Source organism: Engystomops pustulosus, chromosome 6 (assembly GCF_040894005.1).
Source record: "Engystomops pustulosus chromosome 6, aEngPut4.maternal, whole genome shotgun sequence".
NCBI classification, from domain to species: Eukaryota; Metazoa; Chordata; class Amphibia; order Anura; family Leptodactylidae; genus Engystomops; species Engystomops pustulosus.
This window is the reverse complement of record NC_092416.1, coordinates 63,639,462-63,658,830: the sequence shown is the minus strand read 5'-3', so window position 1 is coordinate 63,658,830 and position 19,369 is coordinate 63,639,462. Positions and strand designations below refer to the sequence as shown.

Genomic DNA, 19,369 nt, shown 5'->3' with positions numbered 1-19,369 from the left:
TTTCTATATACTTCTCCTATGCAACCCTTGGCCACACTTTTGCCAGCACCTAAGTTGGTCGGGTGACATGCATTCCTTCGACACGTGCGCGCACTCTGGTGGCGGGCCCAGACTTCTGGTTCATGGTGACACGCATGCTATATGCGCCATGCGTCTTCCGGAATTCCAGTCTCACCCCTGGAGGCGGGTGCAGAGACGGTGGTAATGCGCTAAGACACACACCTGTACCTGCATTTATCTTTAGGTGAGTTGACTATCATTGGCTCTTTTTAGTCATCTGGTTATATCTTTGTGGGAATGTATACTGTCCTGCCCCCACTTCACGTACCCCCGGGGTCTATGCGGAGCTCGACAGGCAGTTAAACGCCTTCCTACAGTTCAACAAATGAGACTGGTTGAAAGTCTGTAGCTTTATTAAACTGATGTAGGATTAGGGTGAAACTAAAGAAAAACAGGAATGTACAAGCTATTAGAATAGTACAATAATATAACAGGAGCATGTTACATACATAATATTGGCATATAACAGGAAACAAGCTGGTACAGACACAGTCTGGGACCAAACATGGCCGACCATGAGGTTGGGCCTATCTGTGCAGTTACAGATCTATACATTACACTTCATACAACAAAGTTTATACAGAGTGGTCCTATAGCTGCTACTAGCTAGAGATTCTTATAGACAGTCTCCTTACCAGCTATACTACAACAAGGGTTAAGATGGATGAATATAGGTCTTCTCTCTGTGTAGACATGAAAGGAACTGCCCTTCTCCTACCCACAATCCTTTGTATCTACTAGTGGGTGGGGAAAACAGAATGTAAGTAGTTATTAACTTTGGCCATTAGATAGCGCCAGCAAAAAAACATCTGTTACATAATGGACAAAATTATGAGCATCATTTAACCTGCATAACATTTGCCAGTGGGCAGCACATATACTATCCACTCGCCGCACCACAGCACACCCCCTTGAGGAAGCGACAGCAAAACGTACTTCATGGTGGTGGTCAGGGGCTTGATTACTGCTTGTAATGTGCTTGGTATTATGTAACACCTGGTTGGGTAAACTTACTACTTGTACTTATTGCACAGCCCTATGTTGTATTTAATGTGGATGTCCACAGTGATGGTACATGTATATTATGGATTGACCACCAACATCTTTGTTTGTTTTTGTGGATTTCAACGTGTGTTTTAATGTTTTTTGATTGCCTTGGTGTGTACAAATAAAGATTTGCAATATTTATTGGCACTGGTAATATGATTTATACCCTTTTGGTCCTTTATACTATTGTTGGTACTCATCTCTTGGTTAGTATAGGGATTGTATACAGTGGAAGTGGATGTTGTTATTGGTACTTACAGGTGAAGTTGTAGTCCTATCTTGGCTGTTCAGAAAGCTCCATCTGTAATGTGGATCCAGCTTGCCCAGGGTTCTCAATTTGTTTTTTCAGCAAAACCACTCAGCGCAGGGATAAAACAAGATATGCTGCTGCATCAGTATAGCTACAGAATTCTCAAGGTATGTTTGCTTCATAATGCATCAGATCAAATGGTAGGTTTCCTTTAAAGCAGCTTTTTGGAAGTCACGATGGCCGAGAGGCATAAGCACTGTCAGGTCGCAGTCTCCTGTGTGGGTTTGTATCCCACTTCTGACAATGTTCTTTGTCCTTCATATTGTTATCATTCAGTCATTCATATCTTTTCAATCCAAATACACTCACCGGCCACTTTATTAGGTACACCATGCTAGTAACAGGTTGGACCCCCTTTTGCCTTCAGAACTGCCTCAATTCTTCGTGGCATAGATTCAACAAGGTGCTGGAAGCATTCCCCAGAGATTTTGGTCCATATTGACATGATGGCATCACACAGTTGCCGCAGATTTGTCGGCTGCACATCCATGATGCGAATCTCCCCTTCCACCACATCCCAAAGATGCTCTATTGGATTGAGATCTGGTGACTGTGGAGGCCATTTGAGTACAGTGAACTCATTGTCATGTTCAAGAAACCAGTCTGAGATGATTCCAGCTTTATGACATGGCGCATTATCCTGCTGAAAGTAGCCATCAGATGTTGGGTACATTGTGGTCATAAAGGGATGGACATGGTCAGCAACAATACTCAGGTAGGCTGTGGTGTTGCAACGATGCTCAATTGGTACCAAGGGGCTCAAAGAGTGCCAAGAAAATATTCCCCACACCATGACACCACCACCACCAGCCTGAACCGTTTATACAAGGCAGGATGGATCCATGCTTTCATTTTGTTGACGCCAAATTCTGACCCTACCATCCGAATTTCGCAGCAGAAATCGAGACTCATCAGACCAGGCAACGTTTTTCCAATCTTCTACTGTCCAATTTCGATGAGCTTGTGCACATTGTAGCCTCAGTTTCCTGTTCTTAGCTGAAAGGAGTGGCACCCGGTGTGGTCTTCTGCTGCTGTAGCCCATCTGCCTCAAGTTCGACGTACTGTGTGTTCAGAGATGCTCTTCTGCCTACCTTGGTTGTAACGGGTGGCGATTTGAGTCACTGTTGCCTTTCTATCAGCTTGAACCAGTCTGCCCATTCTCCTCTGACCTCTGGCATCAACAAGGCATTTCCGCCCACAGAACTGCCACTCACTGGATGTTTTTTCTTTTTCAGACCATTCTCTGTAAACCCTAGAGATGGTTGTGCGTGAAAATCCCTGTATATCAGCAGTTTCTGAAATACTCAGACCAGCAGTTCTGGCACCAACAACCATGCCACGTTCAAAGGCACTCAAATCACCTTTCTGCAGGAGATTGTCTTGACCATGTCTACATGCCTAAATTCACTGAGTTGCCGCCATGTGATTGGCTGATTAGAAATTAAGTGTTAACGAGCATTTGGACAGGTGTACCTAATAAAGTGGCCGGTGAGTGTAGTTGAACTGTTAAAGCTTGTTGGTGTGGTAGGAGTTGAATTTGCAATGTAGAAGTCAGGATGGCGGAGCAGTCTGAGGCGCTGCATTCAAGACGCAGTCTCCTCTGGAGGCGTAGGTTCGAATCCCACTTCTGACAAGGATTGTTTTGTCATTCGTGTTGTTATAATTCTGTCGCTCATATCTTTTAATTACAAACATTTGTGCTATTAATAGAACAAATGTTTAACCCCTTAACGCTCTGCACCGTAGCTCTATGGTGCAGAGGTGTTAGGCGTGTCCTCTTCATACAAGGGGGGGGGGGGGGGGTTGTTGCATATTGCAGCAAACCCCCACAGCTAATAACCACGGTGGGTGCTTGCACCAATCGCGGCTATTAACTCCTCTGATGCCACTGGCAAAGCTGACGGGGCGTGGGCGCCGCCATCTTGGATCTGATTGTTGCTCCCCCGAACGTCATCGGGGGAGGCGATCGGTTGCCATGACAGCCTCTGGTCTTCGTCAGACCCAAGGCTGTCTGGTTTCTCCAGTTTCGTTACTATGAGCCAGTGGCTCATTGTAATGTATACTGTACAGAAATGTCACATCCTGCAATACAGTAGTATTGCAGTATATGGTAGGAACGATCAGACCATCTAGGGTTAATGTACCGTAGAGGGTCTAAGAGTTTCAAAGAAGTTTTTAAAATAATTAAAAAATGTTAAAAACCTGTCAGGTTGCAGTCTCCTCTAAAGGTTTGCGTTCAGGTTACTGGGATCGAATCCCAGTATTGTTATAATTCAGTCACTCATATCTTTTAACCCCTTAAAGGGCACCTACCACCACGAATCTACCTATAAAGGTAGATCGGGTGGTAGGTGGATGTATGGGACGTGAGGATAGCCCTTTTTAGAGCTAATCCTCACGTCCCCGCTAGCGTAGCATAAACTTTATTGCCCTAATATGTTAATTTAATTAAGCGGCTACCGGGGCGTGGAGTAGCCGGACACGAGGCTACACGGCGCGGCTACTCCACGCCCCAATAGCTGCTTTCCCCCGCCTACCCTGTGATCTTCGGCGCGCAGCTCCTGGCAGCTGCGCGCCCTCGTCCGAGAAGCCGGAGTTCTGCGCATGCGCAGTAACTCCGGCCAAGATGCGCGATCTCGGGAACAAGGCCGGAGTTACTGCGCATGCGCAGAACTCCGGCTTCTCGGACGAGGGCGCGCAGCTGCCAGGAGCTGCGCGCCGAAGATCACAGGGTAGGCGGTGGAAAGCAGCTACTGGGGCGTGGAGTAGCCGCGCCGTGTAGCCTCGTGTCCGGCTACTCCACGCCCCGGTAGCCGCTTAATTAAATTAACATATTAGGGCAATAAAGTTTATGCTACGCTAGCGGGGACGTGAGGATTAGTTTTAAAAAGGGCTATCCTCACGTCCCATACATCCACCTACCACCCGATCTACCTTTATAGGTAGATTTGTGGTGGTAGGTGCCCTTTAAGGACGCAGGGTTTTTTGCTCATTTCTTGCTTTCTTCCTTCAAAAATCCATAACTTTTTCATTTTTCCGTGTACTGAGCTGTGTGAGGTCTTATTTTGTGCGTAACAAATTTAACTTCTCCGTCACATTATTTATTATTCCATGCCATGTATTGGGAAGCTGGAAAAAAATTCCAAATGTTCATATCATGTTCTTGTGGGCTCAGTTTTTACGACTTTCACTGTGCGCTCCAAATAACACCTCTACTTTATTGTTTAGTTCGGTGCGATTGTGGAGATACCAAATTTTATACAAATTTTATTGTGTTTTAATACATTTTCAAAAATGAAATGAATGTGTACAAAAAAGAAAAACATTTTTTCGCCATCTTGTGACATTTATAACTCTGACGAAGACCCGAGGCTGTCATGGCAACTGATCGCCGCCCCACGACGTTCGGGGGGAGCGACAAATCAGATCCAAGATGGTGACGCCCACGCGCCCACGTCTTTTAAATGCCGCCGTCAGCTTTGCCGCTGCATCAGAGGAGTTAATGGCCGCGATCGTTATTTGCGGTGGGGGTTTGCTGCAATATGCAACAACCCCCACCTGTGTATGAAGAGGACTCAGCCTGTGAGTAGCTACGGCGCAGAGTGTTAAGGGGTTATACATTTGTGCTATTAATAGCAAAAATGTTTGTAGTTAAAAGATATGAGCAACTGAAGTATAACAATATGAATGACAAAACAATCCTTGTCAGAAGTGGGATTCAAACCCACGCCTCCAGAGGAGACTGCGACCTGAACGCAGCGCCTTAGACCGCTCGGCCATCCTGACTTCTACAATGCATCTCTTAACTCTTTCCACACTAACGAACTTTAACAATACAACAATTTGTAGTTAAAAGACATGAACGACTCTAGAGGGTCTGAAAAATAGTAAAAAAAAATATTTCAAAAATAATTAAAGTAAAAAACCTAAAAGTTCATATCCTTCACTAGAACTGATATAAAAACATAATAAACTGTAAAAACACAAACACAATAAGTATTGCTGCATCCCAAAATACCCAATCTATCAAAATATAAAAACGGTTATTGCTGGAGGTGACCCCCATAACAGAAAATAGCGCCCAAATGTCCGAACTGCGACTTTTACAACATTTTACATTACATAAAAAATGGAATAAAAAGCCACCAAAATGTCGCACAGTCCTCAAAATTAATATATATAAATTTATATAAATCCTATGTAAATTTGGTATCACGTGATCGTACCGGACCAAGGAATAAAATAGAGGTGTTATTTGGAGCGCACAGTGAAAGTGGTAAAAACTGAACCCACAAATGCTTTTTTTCCCCAATTTTTTTCCAGTTTCCCAGTACACGCCATGGAATAATTAATATTGTAACGAAGAAGTAAAATAATCCCTCACACAGCTCTGTACACGAAACATGAAAAAGTTATGGATTTTTTAAGGTGGAGAGCAAGAAATAAGCGAAAAAACCCTGCGTCCATAAGGGGTTAATCATCTACAATGACAGAAGATTATCTGTTTATGTGTGGAGCGCTGGAATATCTTTTCTTCCCAGGGTAAAAGATTACAATATCCTTAAAAGATAAGCAGTTTCTTATACAATATAATACCCACAATAACTCTTCCGAGTCTTTAGACATACAGTTGGATTTCTTTTACACCCTTATACTGCCCCATGCAGTACCATAGCCTGCCGAAATAGCTCAGTTGGGAGAGCGTTAGACTGAAGATCTAAAGGTCCCTGGTTCGATCCCGGGTTTCGGCAGAAACTTTTTTTTTAACTCAGGGATAAACTTGAGTTATCATGAAATGAAAGTTGTGTTGTACTCATGTTCAAATGTTATGAATCAATATTTGTTTGGCAAAACCAGGTGTAAATCATAATGAGAAAAACATTTCTAAAATAAGTCCATTTCTTACTATTGAAACCTCTAAAACGCTAATTGTTGTTCTGGTTCCTGCTCCTGCTGACCTATTAGCTTATTCTTTCTTTTTTTATTTCTATTACTCTCCGTAAGAGAGATTGAATTTTGGACAACGGACTAAGGACTTGGATTTGGACCCTGGCAATACTTTTTATAGTTTTTTCACTTAAAACTATACTGATGTCTGGAGAGCCTGTATGGAGCTGGGGGTCTATTGTCTACACTAGGGAACAGCTGTTGGAGCTCAGTGACACATCAGGTCAGCATGCTAGCAGACCTGACATCCCCCAAGGTCTGAGGAAAAGAAGGAGACGAGGATGTAGGGCTCGGGCTCTTCGGAGAGCCAGGAGGAGATGTCATAGACCTGTTCTACCCTCCGTGATTATGGGAATTGTGAGATCTCTTAAATAAAATGGAAGAACTGGTGGCGCTGATGCTGTTTACAGAGACATGGCTTACTGGACTTACTCTGGACACACTTGTCTCCTTGGATGGTTTTAAACTCTTTTGCGCTGACAGGCCAAGGGACAGCGGTAAGAGGAAAGGTGGAGGGTTGGCAAAATTTTTGAATGAGAGATGGTGTGACTCTAGGCACGTTACAATTAAGGAGCAAACTTGCTTTAAAGACATTGAACTGTTAGCTACGAGTATGAGACCATTTTATCTGCAGGATTCTTATGGGGATGACATTGATGGCCTAACACACTGCACACCGGACTTAACAGTACAGAGAACACGGTACCCACAAAAATGGTGAAGTGCTTCTCTAACAACAAACCCTGGATTAACCCTGATATAAAAGCTCTTCTTAAAAAGAAAAATATATTTTTTAGATTAGGTGAAAGGGAAAATTTGAGGATTGTTCATAAGCAGCTGAAGCGACAGATAAAGGAGGGGAAATCCAGATACAAGAGCAAGATAGAGGAGCAGATGAAACAGGAAAACATCAGTGGGGTCTGAAAAAGTCTCAAATCAATATCTGATCACAGACAGCCTGTCTCTCAGGTTACAGCAGATAAGGAGTGGGTTAATGAACTTAATCTATTCTTCAATAGGTTTGATCACACACCTTCCCCTCCCACCTTACAGGCTTCCCCTCTGAGACAACATGAGTTCATGTGATTCTATTGTCTCCTCCACACTTAATGTGATCCCCTGCTGTTAGACCTCATCTCCAGATCAGTCAAACCAATTGTCAGCCATCAAGCTACAATGCCATCATTACATGGCTATACCTGCTGAGGAGGTTGAGGGCATTTGGAGTGCAGGGTGCACTTCTTAAGACCTTTTTCAACTCTGTAGTCATGTCAGCCATCTTCTTTGTTGCAGTCTTTTGGGGAAGCAGCATCTCAGCTAAGGAGAGGAGCAAACTGGACAAACTGATTGGGAAAGTCAGCTCTGTCCCGGGGGGTCCTCGTGACACAGCGCAGGTGGTAGCTGAGAGGAGGAAAGGGAAGTGAAATCTATTATTGAGAATAGCTCCCATCCCATGCATGAGACTGTGATAGCATTGGGGAGCACATTCAGTGACCGACTGCTTCACCCCAAGTGTGAGAGAGAGCGTTATCGTAAGTCATTCCTCCCACTGCGATCAGGCTGTTCAACATACAAGGCTCAAACAAATGTAACCTGTGTTCAGCACCTAACCAGTCCCTGCAGGTCCCATCCACAGACTGAATACCAAACTGCTGATGATTGCTTGTCTTCTTTTTTTTGTTTGTCTTTTTATCCCTTTTTTATTTTTGTTCATTTATCCCTAATACTATTGTTCTGTCATTGTTTATACTGTATTCTCTCTGCTGAGAGAATTTCCCCACGGTGGGACTAATAAAGGATTATCTTATCTTGTATATTGGCCATAGAAAAGGCTACAAGTACATTCAAACATAAAAAGAAGAAGGCAGAGCCAGTGTACTCTATTAAGGCCAGTGCCTTATCCATTAGGCCACTGGGGCTTCTATTGTTGGGAGAGTGTTAGACTGGCCCAGGACAATGTCCTCGGCAAGAACCAGGTAGGATTCATGGCAAACCATCACACCACTGACCACCTCTATACCTTGCACAGCCTCATCCAGAACCATGTCCACAAGGCAAAGACGGAGAGGATATATATGCCTGTTTTGTAGACTTCAACTCAGTGGTACCCAGGTCTCTTCCTGAAACAGCTGGAGAATGGAATAGGTGGGAAAACCTATGATGTCATCAAGAGCTCCTACACCAAGAACACCTGCAGCGTTAAGGAGAACAGCCTTTTTCCAGCAGAGATGAGGGGTCAAACACTCCAGTGAACCCCTTCCCCTTTGGACACATTGATCCCTCCCCCTCCGGAATACACTGTCCCCCCTCGAGCTACACTGCCACCCTCCCCCAGGAAAGAAAACAAATCTCACCTTTCCTGGTTCCCGGAGCAGCACCTGCAGCTGCCTTCTTTCTTCAGCCTGGGCCTCCCGTTCGCGCCAGCCCTGAAGTTGGCACACATGATCCATTCTGCCAAAACCCAGGATCGAACCAGGGACCTTTAGATCTTCAGTCTAATGCTCTCCCAACTGAGCTATTTTGGCGGACTGTAGCACTGCATGGGGCAGTATAAAGGTGAAAAAGAAATCCAACTGTATGTCTAAAGACTCGGAAGAGTTATTGTGGGTATTATATTGTATAAGAAACTGCTTATCTTTTAAGGTTATTGTAATCTTTTACCCTGGGAAGAAAAGATATTCCAGAGCTCCACACATAAACAGATAATCTTCTGTCATTGTACATGATTAACCCCTTATAGACGCAGGGTTTTTTCCCTTATTTCTTGCTCTCCACCATCACAAATCCATAACTTTTTCATTTTTCCGTGTACAGAGCTGTGTGATGGATTATTTTGTGCGTAACAAATTTTACTTCTTCCTAATAATATTTATTATTCCATGGCGTGTATGGGAATCTGGAAAAAAATTCCAAATGTGGAAAAATTGGGGAAAAAAGCATTTGCGTCATGTTCTTGTGGGCTCAGTTTTTACCACTTTCACCGAGTGCTCCAAATAACACCTCTATTTTATGCCTTGGTTCGGTACGATCACGGTGATACCAAATTTATATAGGTTTTATATATATTTATATAGGTTTTTTAACACATTTTCAAAAGTTTAACTATTGTGCACGAAAAAGAAAAGAAAATTGCACCAAATTCAGACGCTAATAACTTTTTCATACTTTGGTGTACGGAGCTGTGTGATGGGTCATTTTTTGCTAAATGAGCCGAAGTTTTCATTGCTACAATTTTGAGGACTGTGCGGCATTTTGGTCACTTTTTATTCCATTTTTTATATAATGTAAAATGGTGTAAAAGTTGCAGTTCGGACATTTGGGCGCTATTTTCTGTTATGGGGGTAACTATTTTTCAGACCCTCTAGAGTCGTTCATGTCTTTTAACTACAAATAGTTGTATTGTTAAAGTTCATTGGTGTGGAAAGAGTTAATAGCTGCATTGTAGAAGTCAGGATGGCCGAGCGGTCTAAGGCGCTGCGTTCAGGTCGCAGTCTCCTCTGGAGGCGTGGGTTCGAATCCCACTTCTGACAAGGATTGTTTTGTCATTCGTATTGTTATATTTCAGTCACTCATATCTTTTAACTACAAACATTTTTGCTATAAATAGCACAAATGTTTAACCCCTTAACACTCTGCGCCGTAGCTCTACAGTGCAGAGGTGTGGGGCTTGTATGAAGAGGGCTCACGGGCGCTCAGTCCTCCTTATACACAGGTGGGGGTTGTTGCATATTGCAGCAAACCCCCACCGTAAATAACGATCGTGACTATTAACTCCTCCGATGCTGACGGCAGCATTTAAAAGACGTGGGCGCATGGGCGTCGCCATCTTGGATCTGATTTGTCGCTTCCCCGAACGGCATCGGGGGGGGGGGGGGGTGATCGGTTGCCATGACAGCCTCGGGTCTTCGTCAGAGTTATAAATGTCACAAGATGGCGAAAAAATGTTTTTCTTTTTTGTAGACATTTGTTTAATTTTTGAAAATGTATTAAAACACAATAAAACCTGTATAAATTTGGTATCACCACGATCGCACCAAACTAAAAAATAAAGTAGAGGTTTTTTTTCCAGCTTCCCAATACATGGCATGGAATAATAAATAATGTGTCGGAGAAGTTTTTGACTTTTCTTTTTGTTGTAGGGCACAACCACACCTGGTTCGATGCTGGTACCAATTGTAAACCTTTGGTTTCTATCTCCACAGGGGCGTAACGATGTCAAGGTCACACCCCCTGCGACCGCCCAGCCCCACTCTCCAACAGAGGCCCGCACCTGACCCATGCGCTGCGCTGATAACTCCCCGCAGCACATGGGGCAGATGTTCTGATTATGAATTGTGATACGTTCCAGCTCACGGAATGTTCAGCATCCGGTCCGTGCGCTGGTAGCGGGGACCCACGGCTGTCACAATTCATTATCGGAACTTTTGACAAGCCGGGTCCTCGTTCCGCCCACCCTCTGTCCCCATCAGATAATTAGATCTGACCGGGATAGAGCCGGGCCGGATCATACCAACTGCCACCACCACCCAGACCTGCGCCGCGTCTGCTGAGGTCTATGACCCGGCATGTGACCTCGCATCATCAGACATCGCCTGCGCTGAATTCCCTGAGAAGGCAGAGCGTGAAGAAGAGGAAATAATGTAAGTATTTTATTTGGGTTTTTTTTCTTAACTTGTTATTAGTGTAATGCAAAACTACTAATGCCCATTGAGGGGAGGGAAGGGGGTGTGTGATATCAATAGGGGCAATCTTATTAAAGTCCTCTGAGGACAAGAGAAAGGAAATATTACTAAAGGTTGCTGCTGTGGGAGGGTGGGAATATTACTAGTAGCTACTGGGGCTGGGGGGAAACTTATAAAAGTCTCCTTTGGGAGGGGGGAGTATTATTAATAGGTACTCTGGGTGCCTTAAATGGCTATGGGAGGTATTAGTAAAAGCCACTGTGAGTGTGTGTGTGTGTGTGTGTGTGTGTGTGTGTGTGTGTGTGTGTGGGGGGGGATATATTCCTGAAGGTTAGTGTGTGTGTGTGGAGTTGTATTCAATTACTGATGTCTACTGTGGGGGGTATTACGGATGTCAACTGTGCTTTTTTTTTTACTGATGTCAACTGTGTGGGGGTTAATTACTGATGTTCACTTGGGCGTTTTTTTCTGATGTCAACTGTGGGAGGGGGTATTACTGATGAATCTATAAAGTATTGCATTAAATAAGTCTGAAATGTTTTTGGTTTTGTTAATATACATTTTATATGTTTATACATGTATCTGAGGTGCATAATACCAACATTTGCATACACATGTAGGTTTATATTTAAATTAGCACCTTTATATTCAATACCTATAGGGATTCTAGCAGGGCCGGATTATAGGCGGGGCTCCCGGGGCCCCCACCAGATCGCACCTCCCGTGCCCCCCTCATGAGCCGAACGTCGCCCTCCGCCTCCGGGCATAGGTGAGCGCCTCCCCGGCGATCCAGCCCCTGCATAAACTGCCCGCCTACCCATCCTGCTGCATGGGGAGCCGCCCCCCGCCACTCCGCCCCCCCCTCTGGCACAACACCGCTCCCGGCTTAACACCGCTCCCCTCGCTCACCACCCCCCGCTTCCAGCTCCTCTCGCTCACCAACCCTTGCTCCCCGCTCCTCTCGCTCACCACCCCCCGCTCTCCGCTCCTCTCGCTCACCACCCCCCGCTCTCCGCTCGCTTACCACCCCCGCTCCGCTCGCTCACCACCCCCGCTCCTCTCGCTCACCACCCCCCTCTCCTCGCTCCTCTCGCTCACCACCCCCTGCTCCCCGCTCCTCTCGCTCACCACCCCCCGCTCCTCTCGCTCACCACCCCCCGCTCCCCTCGCTCACCACCCCTGCTCCCCGCTCCTCTCGCTCACCGCTCCTCTCGCTCACCGCTCCTCTCGCTCACCGCCCCCCGCGCTATATATGTGTATATACAGTGTATATGTGTATATATGTATATACAGTGTATATATGTATATGCAGTGTATTTATGCATCTACTGTGTATATATGTATACACAGTATACATAAATTATTATAAGGGTGTCAATTTCTAAATATGTTATGTGTAATTACTATTTGGTGCTCAAATAGGGAAATGTCTATGTATTAATTCCTTTTTATGTACAGGTGGTCCCCTACTTAAGAACTCTCGACTTACATATGACCCCTAGTTACAAACGGACCTCTGGATGTTGGTAATTTATTGTGCTTTAGTCCTAGGCTACAATGATCAGCTGTAACAGTTATATAAGGCGTATGTAATTAAGCTTTAGTGTTAATCCTGGTTCTTATCACAAGCCAACATTTTTAAAATCCAATTGTCACAGACAATGATAAAATATACAGTTCCGACTTACATACAAATTCAACTTAAGAACAAACCTACAGACCCCATCTTGTATGTAACCCAGGGACTGCCTGTTTATTGATATACCTTGTATGCACTCAATGCACTTTTAGGACCATTGTATACACTTCCACTTTAGATATATATATTATGAGCAAGTCAATTTCTATATACTTCTCCTATGCAACCCTTGGCCACACTTTTGCCAGCACCTAAGATGGTCGGGTGACATGCATTCCTTCGACACGTGCGCGCACTCTGGTGGCGGGCCCGGACTTTTGGTTCATGGTGACGCGCATGCTATATGCGCCATGCGTCTTCTGGAATTCCAGTCTGAACCCTGGAGGCGGGCGCAGAGACGGTGGCTCTTGGCTCTTTTTAGTCATCTGGTTATACCTTTGTGGGCATGTATACTGTCCTGCCCCCACTTCACGTACCCTCGGGGTCTATGCAGAGCTCGACAGGCAGTTAAACGCCTTCCTACAGTTCAACAAATGAGACTGGTTGAAAGTCTGTAGCTTTATTAAACTGATGTAGGATTACGGTGAAACTGAAGAAAAACAGGAATGTACAAGCTATTAGAATAGTACAATAATATAACAGGAGCATGTTACATACATAATATTGGCATATAACAGGAAACAAGCTGGTACAGACACAGTCTGGGACCAAACATGGCCGACCATGAGGTTGGGCCTATCTGTGCAGTTACAGATCTATACATTACACTTCATACAACAAAGTTTATACAGAGTGGTCCTATAGCTGCTAGTAGCTAGAGATTCTTATAGACAGTCTCCTTACCAGCTATACTACAACAAGGGTTAAGATGGATGAATATAGGTCTTCTCTCTGTGTAGACATGAAAGGAACTGCCCTTCTCCTACCCACAATCCTTTGTATCTACTAGTGGGTGGGGAAAACAGAATGTAAGTAGGTATTAACTTTGGCCATTAGATAGCGCCAGCAAAAAAACATCTGTTACATAATGGACAAAATTATGAGCATCATTTAACCTGCATAACATTTGCCAGTGGGCAGCACATACACTATCCACTCGCCGCACCACAGCACACCCCCTTGAGGAAGTGACAGCAAAACGTGCTTCATGGTGGTGGTCAGGGGCTTGATTACTGCTTGTAATGTGCTTGGTATTATGTAACACCTGGTTGGGTAAACTTACTACTTGTACTTATTGCACAGCCCTATGTTGTATTTAATGTGGATGTCCACAGTGATGGTACATGTATATTATGGATTGACCACCAACATCTTTGTTTGTTTTTGTGGATTTTAACGTGTGTTTTAATGTTTTTTGATTGCCTTGGTGTGTACAAATAAAGATTTGCAATATTTATTGACACTGGTAATATGATTTATACCCTTTTGGTCCTTTATACTATTGTTGGCACTCATCTCTTAGTTAGTATAGGGATTGTATACAGTGGAAGTGGATGTTGTTATTGGTACTTACAGGTGAAGTTGTAGTCCTATCTTGGCTGTTCTGAAAGCTCCATCTGTAATGTGGATCCAGCTTGCCCAGGGTTCTCAATTTTATAATTGTTTTTTCAGCAAAACCACTCAGCGCAGGGATAAAACAAGATATGCTGCTGCATCAGTGTAGCTACAGAATTCTCAAGGTATGTTTGCTTCATAATGCATCAGATCAAATGGTAGGTTTCCTTTAAAGCAGCTTTTTGGAAGTCACGATGGCCGAGAGGCATAAGCACTATCAGGTCGCAGTCTCCTGTGTGGGTTTGTATCCCACTTCTGACAATTTTCTTTGTCCTTCATATTGTTATCATTCAGTCATTCATATCTTTTCAATCCAAATGCACTCACCGGCCACTTTATTAGGTACACCATGCTAGTAACGGGTTGGACCCCCTTTTGCCTTCAGAACTGCCTCAATTCTTCGTGGCATAGATTCAACAAGGTGCTGGAAGCATTCCCCAGAGATTTTGGTCCATATTGACATGATTGCATCACACAGTTGCCGCAGATTTGTCGGCTGCACATCCATGATGCGAATCTCCCCTTCCACCACATCCCAAAGATGCTCTATTGGATTGAGATCTGGTGACTGTGGAGGCCATTTGAGTACAGTGAACTCATTGTCATGTTCAAGAAACCAGTCTGAGATGATTCCAGCTTTATGACATGGCGCATTATCCTGCTGAAAGTAGCCATCAGATGTTGGGTACATTGTGGTCATAAAGGGATGGACATGGTCAGCAACAATACTCAGGTAGGCTGTGGTGTTGCAACGATGCTCGATTGGTATCCAAGGGGCTCAAAGAGTGCCAAGAAAATATTCCCCACACCATGACACCACCACCACCAGCCTGAACCGTTGATACAAGGCAGGATGGATCCATGCTTTCATGTTGTTGACGCCAAATTCTGACCCTACCATCCGAATGTCGCAGCAGAAATCGAGGCTCATCAGACCAGGCAATGTTTTTCCAATCTTCTATTGTCCAATTTCGATGAGCTTGTGCAAATTGTAGCCTCAGTTTCCTGTTCTTAGCTGAAAGGAGTGGCACCCGGTGTGGTCTTCTGCTGCTGTAGCCCATCTGCCTCAAATTTGACGTACTGTGAGTTCAGAGATGCTCTTCTGCCTACCTTGGTTGTAACGGGTGGCGATTTGAGTCACTGTTGCCTTTCTATCAGCTCGAACCAGTCTGCCCATTCTCCTCTGACTTCTGGCATCAACAAGGCATTTCCGCCCACAGAACTGCCGCTCACTGGACGTTTTTTCTTTTTCGGACCATTCTCTGTAAATCCTAGAGATGGTTGTGCGTGAAAATCCCAGTAGATCAGCAGTTTCTGAAATACTCAGACCAGCCCTTCTGGCACCAACAACCATGCCACGTTCAAAGGCACTCAAATCACCTTTCTTCCCCATACTGATGCTCGGTTTGAACTGCAGGAGATTGTCTTGACCATGTCTTCATGCCTAAATGCAGTGAGTTGCCGCCATGTGATTGGCTGCTTAGAAATTAAGTGTTAACGAGCAGTTGGACAGGTGTACCTAATAAAGTGGCCGGTGAGTGTAGTTGAACTGTTAAAGCTTGTTGGTGTGGTAGGAGTTGAATTTGCAATGTAGAAGTCAGGATGGTGGAGCAGTCTGAGGCGCTGCATTCAAGACGCAGTCTCCTCTGGAGGCGTAGGTTCGAATCCCACTTCTGACAAGGATTTTTTGTCATTCGAGTTGTTATAATTCTGTCTCTCATATCTTTTAACTACAAACATTTGTGCTATTACTAGTACAAATGTTTAACCCCTTAACGCTCTGCACCGTAGCTCCATGGCGCAGAGGTGTTAGGCGTGTCCTCTTCATACACAGGTGGGGGTTGTTGCATATTGCAGCAAACCCCCACAGCTAATAACCACGGTGGGTGCTTGCACCGATCGCGGCTATTAACTCCTCTGATGCCACTGGCAAAGCTGACGGCGCGTGGCGTGTGGGCGCCGCCATCTTGGGTCTGATTGTTGCTCCCCCGAACGTCATCGGGGGCGACGATCGGTTGCCATGACAGCCTCTGGTCTTCGTCAGACCTGAGGCTGTCTGGTTTCTCCAGTTTCGTTACTATGAGCCAGTGGCTCATTGTAATGTATACTGTACAGAAATATCACATCCTGCAATACAGTAGTATTGCAGTATATGGTAGGAACGATCAGACCATCTAGGGTTAATGTACCGTAGAGGGTCTAAGAGTTTCAAAGAAGTTTTAAAAATAATAAAAAAAATGTTAAAAACCTGTCAGGTCGCAGTCTCCTCTAAAGGTTTGCGTTCAGGTTACTGGGATCGAATCCCCATATTGTTATAATTCAGTCACTCATATCTTTTAACCCCTTAAGGACGCAGGGTTTTTTGCTCATTTCTTGCTTTCTACTTTCAAAAATCCATAACTTTTTAATTTTTCCGTGTACTGAGCTGTATGAGGGCTTATTTTGTGCGTAACAATTTTAACTTCTCCGTCACATTATTTATTATTATTCCTTGCCATGTATTGGGAAGCTGGAAAAAAAATTCCAAATGTTCATATCACGTTCTTGTGGGCTCAGTCTTTACGACTTTCACTGTGCGCTCCAAATAACACCTCTACTTTATTGTTTAGTTCGGTGCGATCGTGGTGATACCAAATTTTATACAAGTTTTATTGTGTTTTAATACATTTTCAAAAATGAAATGAATGTGTACAAAAAAGAAAAACATTTTTTCGCCATCTTGTGACATTTATAACTCTGACAAAGACCCGAGACTGTCATGGCAACTGATCGCCGCCCCACGACATTCGGGGGGAGCGACAAATCAGATCCAAGATGGCGACGCCCACGTCTTTTGCCCGCCGTCAGCTTTGCCCGCTGCATCAGAGGAGTTAATGGCCGCGATCGTTATTTGCGGTGGGGGTTTGCTGCAATATGCAACAACCCCCACCTGTGTATGAAGAGGACTCAGCCCGTGAGTAGCTACGGCGCAGAGTGTTAAGGGGTTAAACATTTGTGCTATTAATAGCAAAAATGTTTGTAGTTAAAAGATATGAGTGACTGAAGTATAATAATATGAATGACAAAACAATCCTTGTCAGAAGTGGGATTCGAACCCACGCCTCCAGAGGAGACTGCGACCTGAACGCAGCGCCTTAGACCGCTCGGCCATCCTGACTTCTACAATGCAGCTATTAACTCTTTCCACACCAACGAACTTTAACAATACAACTCTTTGTAGTTAAAAGACATGAACGACTTTAGAGGGTCTGAAAAATAGTAAAAAAAAAGTTTCAAAAATAATTAAAGTAAAAAACCTAAAAGTTCATATCCTTCACTAGAACCGATATAAAAACATAATAAACTGTAAAAACACAGACACAATAGGTATTGCTGCATCCCAAAATACCCAATCTATCAAAATATAAAAACGGTTATTGCTGGAGGTGACCCCCATAACAGAAAATAGTGCCCAAATGTCCGAACTGCGACTTTTACTACATTTTACATTACATAAAAAATGGAATAAAAATCGACCAAAATGTCGCACAGTCCTCAAAATTGTAGCAATGAAAACTTCGGCTCATTTTGCAAAAAATGACATAGCTCAGTACACCAAAGTATGAAAAAGTTATTAGCGTCAGAAGTTGGTGCAATTTTCTTTTCTTTTTCGTGCACAATCGTTTAACTTTTGAAAATGTGTTAAAAAACCTATATAAATTTATATAAAACCTAAGTAAATTTGGTATCACCGTGATCGTACCGGACCAAGGAATAAAATAGAGGTGTTATTTGAAGCGCACAGTGAAAGTGGTAAAAACTAAACCCACAAATGCTTTTTTTCCCCAATTTTTTTCCAGTTTCCCAGTACACGCCATGGAATAATTAATATTGTAACAAAGAAGTAAAATAATCCCTCACACAGCTCTGTACACGAAACATGAAAAAGTTATGGATTTTTTAAGGTGGAGAGCAAGAAATAAGCGAAAAAACCCTGCGTCCATAAGGGGTTAATCATCTACAATGACAGAAGATTATCTGTTTATGTGTGGAGCGCTGGAATATCTTTTCTTCCCAGGGTAAAAGATTACAATATCCTTAAAAGATAAGCAGTTTCTTATACAATATAATACCCACAATAACTCTTCCGAGTCTTTAGACATACAGTTGGATTTCTTTTACACCCTTATACTGCCCCATGCAGTACCATAGCCTGCCGAAATAGCTCAGTTGGGAGAGCGTTAGACTGAAGATCTAAAGGTCCCTGGTTCGTTCCCGGGTTTCGGCAGAAACTTTTTTTTTTAACTCAGGGATAAACTTGAGTTATCATGAAATGAAAGTTGTGTTGTACTCATGTTCAAATGTTATGAATTAATATTTGTTTGGCAAAAGGTGTAAATCATAATGAGAAAAACATTTCTAAAATAAGTCCATTTCTTACTATTGAAACCTCTAAAACGCTAATTGTTGCTCTGGTTCCTGCTCCTGCTGACCTATTAGCTTATTCTTTCTTTTTTTATTTCTATTACTCTCCGTAAGAGAGATTGAATTTTGGACAACGGACTAAGGACTTGGATTTGGACCCTGGCAATACTTTTTATAGTTTTTTCACTTAAAACTATACTGATGTCTGGAGAGCCTGTATGGAGCTGGGGGTCTATTGTCTACACTAGGGAACAGCTGTTGGAGCTCAGTGACACATCAGGTCAGCATGCTAGCAGACCTGACATCCCCCAAGGACTGAGGAAAAGAAGGAGACGAGGATGTAGGGCTCGGGCTCTTCGGAGAGCCAGGAGGAGACGTCATAGACCTGTTCTACCTTACTCTGTACACACTTGTCTCCTTGGATGGTTTTAAACTCTTTTGCGCTGACAGGCCAAGGGATAGCGGTAAGAGGAAAGGTGGAGGGTTGGCGAAATTTCTGAATGAGAGATGGTGTGACTCTAGGCACGTTACAATCAAGGAGCAAACTTGCTTTAACCCCTTCACGCTCCGTGGCGGATATATCCGCCACGGAGCACAGTGACTTAGCGCTCAGTGGCGGAAAAATATATTTTTTAGATTAGGTGACAGGGAAAACTTGAGGATTGTTCAATAGCAGCTGAAGCAACAGATAAAGGAGGGGAAATCCAGATACAAGAGCAAGATAGA

At 43.8% G+C, this 19,369-nt stretch overlaps 3 non-coding genes across 3 annotated transcripts; 1 reads left to right on the top strand and 2 right to left on the bottom strand.

Annotated features, from left to right (window-relative positions):
• Positions 1-5,120: 5,120 nt before the first annotated feature.
• TRNAL-CAG (transfer RNA leucine (anticodon CAG)) lies at positions 5,121-5,203 on the bottom strand. Its single transcript has one exon. It is a non-coding gene; the product is annotated as a tRNA-Leu (tRNA).
• A 4,608-nt stretch (positions 5,204-9,811) lies between these two features.
• TRNAL-CAG (transfer RNA leucine (anticodon CAG)) lies at positions 9,812-9,894 on the top strand. Its single transcript has one exon. It is a non-coding gene; the product is annotated as a tRNA-Leu (tRNA).
• Positions 9,895-17,313: 7,419 nt separating this feature from the next.
• Positions 17,314-17,396, bottom strand: TRNAL-CAG (transfer RNA leucine (anticodon CAG)). Its single transcript has one exon. It is a non-coding gene; the product is annotated as a tRNA-Leu (tRNA).
• Positions 17,397-19,369: the final 1,973 nt, after the last annotated feature.